Below are 4,814 nucleotides of genomic sequence, written 5' to 3'. Positions count from 1 at the left end.
CCGACTGATACTTTGTTATGTTTTGCTCCTTGCCAGTACCAGCGGTTCACACAAAATAAAGCGATAGAGCTGAACGCAATGTTTACACACGTTCTATCGACGTCGATAACGTTATCAATAACATCTTTTCCCTAATTTAACGTAGATTGTGCTTATACCGTGGCCTGCGTGATGATCATCTGTTGATCAAACACGGTGAATGTGATGATTATAAGCTAAATTTTGATATTATGTAAAGACAGTTTTCTGCTATTGTATAGCCGAGCGGTGTGCCTACCAATGCTGGGTTCTCAAGCGGTGGTTTTCATATTCCATGATTTTAATATTTTAGTATCGTCCATCGGGTCTCGGAGATATATCCTCGCCCATTGCCAACTTAGATTTCATAACATAAATATATTATTTTACTATAATTATGATGATTATTACAGATTTAAAAAATGTGTGTCGCGGAGGGAGGAGGAACGTACGCAAAAGAGCGCTAAGCCGTTTGCCATGACGGCGTACTATGTGCGCCAATCCTTTATTGGCACACATAGTACATAGTACGTATGTTGTATATAAAAAAGATACCTACTTATTTAGTAAAAATATTATGGATAGTATCGATAAGATCACGCGTTGCAAGTACAGCGATGCGTGCGCAGCGCCAGCCGTCCGGCACCCCCCTCTCGGTGCCACGCGGGCGACGTCACGTAGGCCACACCGGTCGCGGTGAGCCGGTTCGCCCGCTCCTACTCTCATAACCATGCAACGAATTGTGAGTTGTGACCTAAAACAATATCTATATGTCGCTTTCTTATTACATTTATGGCTCCCCGACACAGAGTCAATATTATTGACAATATTCTGCATAATACTGATACTTTGTTGATAATGGGTGTAAGATTTATGATCATAACATTTTAATAAAATTGTATTGAAGAGATGAATTATGGGAAAAAAAATATTGTCAATAGGTAGGTAATATTGATCGTTTGCGGGCAGCCTAGGAATGCGAAAAATGCTCTTTGAAACATTAAAATCTTTAATTTTACAAAGAACATTTCAATAATAGAACATGATAAATAGTATGTAGGTAGATGCTATTAAAAATATGTTTATTTACAATACAAACAAAATACCAACAAAGGATTTTATTTGGTGCACCTAGCACGGTGCGATCATAATAATGTAGTAGGTCAAATATACCTAAGTAGGTTTTTGTAATGAAAATACATACGCCTTTATATCTTTAACCTAAACAAACACAACAAACAGTCTGGCGGTTTCTATTTTTTAGTATCTACTCGTTAAATTACTACCTATTACAGGAAATTATAAATTTAAATTTGCCGTAAGTATTTTCACAACATTTAACCGGATTCAATAAAAGTTTATGTTGAGTTGGTATCTTCATAGGTAGGTTTGTATCTTTATATTACACAACCTCCCTGGCGCAGCGGTCAGCGCTATGTTATGCGGGAAGTCCCGGGTTCGATTCCCAGAAGATGAAATTTAGAAATTAATAATTTTAGAATATTCTCTGGTCCGGTCTAGTCGGAGGCTTCGGACGAGGCTAGTTACCACTTTACAGACTAAGACGTGCCGCCAACCGATTAAGCATACCGGTAAGAAAACGAAATGGTTTTAATATACCTAACTTTTATAATTTCTAGCAGGTTAGTTCGCTACACTCTTAGACTGAACCTTCACTTACCTCCAGGTGAGATTGCAGTTAAGTGCTAATTTCTAGTGAAATTAAAAAAATTATATGCCCAGTCGTATAGCGTGGTAGGTACGTACAGAGTAAAGATTATTCTAAGTCATATGCGTGTAGTCTGCCTGCAAACGTCATGCAATGGTTTGTAGGTTTTGAACCTTATGGGTACTGCAGCAAAAAGGTGGTGGGTGGTAGGTATTCACCATCATTATCGTCATCATCATCACTACAAGCCGCGGGTCTAAACTCTTAGTTGTCAATCACGCTGGCCAACTGAGGATTGGTAGATTCCACACGCTCTTGAGAACGTAACGGAGAACTCTCAGACATTATTTCCTTAAGATGTTTTCTTCACCGTTAAAGCAAAAGCCATTTACATTGTTCAAATTGAAATTAATTTTATATTCAACAGTATCACCCAAATGTTAACCTTGGGCATCCGAAGCACAGAACATATTTTTATCTTTTAAGCGCAACACTATCTATCGTCAATTCTAAAATCAAGTTGATAAAATAAATAGTTTTGTACTCTGTTTAAAAATTCTAACCAACGATAAGTGCTTTTTATACCTATATTAAATATTTTAATCCCAACGTGGCAGACCTTCAAACAGTACCTCATAATAGAGCTTTTTGTGACTGAGCTAATCCGTGGAAGTACGGCCAGGCTTATTTGTCCCAAGCATCGTTGTTGCAATGCTGTAATGCTGAGGGGTCTGACAACACCTACGCCTTAGATTGATGGCCAAAGGCCGGCACTTTGCAATACGTGTCCTTCGCATACCCTTCGAAGTGTTGCTCTGTTTCTAGGCGATGGGTTTCAACTTCCATTTGCTTGGTCCGACAATTATTTTTTGAAAAAAAACACGCCCTTGGGTGAAAGCTGTGCAATCGATATATAAACTTAGATCACGCGAATCCCTTCGTGCCAAATTTAAAGAAATAGCCTATACTCACAGTAGCCTCGCATTATATTATAATAATATAATCTTTACTTAACAAAAAGTCTATATAAACAGTCGACTTACTAGAAACGGACATAAATTAGTGATATCTGCATATCGTCTGAGAAAAGTACAGGAATCCTTTGTGGGTCGCAAACCCACAAAGGATTCCTGTACTTTTCTCAGTATGTGTATGCTTTTATAACATGATACCGAAGGTTATATTAGATCTACCTTTACCTAAGTTTAAACAATATATTAAAACATATTTATCAAATCGTGGTTACTCCACGATTGATGAATTCCTTAACAACAAGGCTGCTTGGAAGCAAGCCACTCCGCTCTCATCTCTCACAAAAGAGGGAAAATTCTAAAGATTGTTAAACTTTAAAATGATGTTGGAAAAGAGCAATCTACTGAGTTTCTTGCCGGTTATTCTCAGTAGAATCTGCCTTCCGAACCGGTGGTAGAGTCACTACAAACAGACTGACTTAACGTTTCAAAAGTAGGCAATAAATTAGGCCTACTTGAAATAAATGAATTTTGAACCTGTAAAGGCGGGAGTAATGGATCCATTTGCGTATTCACCACACTGTCGTCAACTGATGGCACCCTGACAATACTTCTCGTCTTGCAATCTTCATGGCTAGCATGGTCAGGAGACATTTTTCTCCCCGGAGATGACAAAATAAGTAGAAATGACAAAATGTTATATTATTCCACATCTTTACCTCTAGCACTCTCCTGGCATTGGCACGTGTGTGGAAATAATATCCAAATAATATACGTGCAATAATAAACTTTGTGTTAGCGGTGATAGCGCAGTCGACCTACCCTTTCGACTTCACTATCGGGGTCCGAGTTCGAACCCCCGCACGCACCTCTTACTTTTGTGCGTTTGAGTGTTTTCGAGTTTTAAAGCAATTAAAATATCTCTTGCTTCAACGGTGAAGGAAAACATCGTGAGGAAACCTGCATGCCTGAGAGCACTCCATAATGTTTTAATTGCGAAATGTAGCGTGGACTGCTGGCTAAACCCTACTCAGGGTAACTTCTCCAATAATCGAGATACAATCGGGGGATATAATTTGTGCTAGCCCTGCCGATGCAGGTGAGATATTTTAAGTCTTCGTCAATAAGTAACACGAGTAAAAATACTTTCAGAGTTCGTATATCAACGTCACACTTGAATAAATATAACGTGGGTAAGTGATATTACATAAACCTACATCTTGAAAATAATTTAATATTCTTGTTTGTATGCACAAGAAGCTATTTCTAGACATATCGTGTGTGACGTCACGTTTCTCAAATAGCACGACAATTTATTCAACTTATTATTTTTTGGAAAATATGTTGATTGTTGTGGAGGTGTGTCTGTGCAAGCAAACAGTCGTGCAACGCCTATTTATATTGTTTATACTGCAATACCACGAAGTGGATTAGGATTTATGTTTATGACGTTAGTTGCCATGCCTACAATTTCAAAAATAAGTAAAACTCGAGGTTTGCACTGCTCTTTAAGCTTTTGTTAAGAGTAGTAGTGTAGAGAGTAGAAGTACATTATTCTACTAATATTATAAACTAGCTGTCCCGGCGAACTTCGTACCGCGAATAATTTTTTTTTGAATGTTTCATTTTCATACTTGTTATCCTATTCCAGTCTAAGAGGAATCCAAAAAATCAAATATCATAAAAATAGGTGAAGCCGTTCTTGAGTTATAAGTGGTGTAACTAACACAACTTTCTTTTATATATTTACTCGTAGATGTGAAAGTGTGGATGTTTATTACTCAATGACACAAAAACGGCTGAACGGATTTCAATGAAATTTGGCATGCATGTCGCCTTTGTCATGGAAAAGAATATAGGCTACCTTTTATCCCGGTTCCTTGAGGAAAATTGGAAAGTTGCTGAGGGAAAATTGTTAATTGTTAACGAGCGAAGCTTTAGACCCGATTCTGAAGTCTACGAAGACGAAGTCGCAGGCTAACGCGGGGAAGCTAGTAAATTATGTTTTAAAAACACACTTGTAGGTAATAATATAAGTTAAAAGAAAAAAATGTAAAATAACCATTTCCTCAGAGGTATTATTAGATGTATCTAGTTAGTTTTTATTTATACTGCGAATTTTCCAAAGATTTCAAATCGTTACAAACCATTCTTTA

The sequence above is a fragment of the Pararge aegeria genome, chromosome 21 (assembly GCF_905163445.1).
Source record: "Pararge aegeria chromosome 21, ilParAegt1.1, whole genome shotgun sequence".
NCBI classification, from domain to species: domain Eukaryota; kingdom Metazoa; phylum Arthropoda; class Insecta; order Lepidoptera; family Nymphalidae; genus Pararge; species Pararge aegeria.
The sequence above is the reverse complement of the archived record's forward strand: the minus strand, read 5'-3'. Positions refer to the sequence as shown.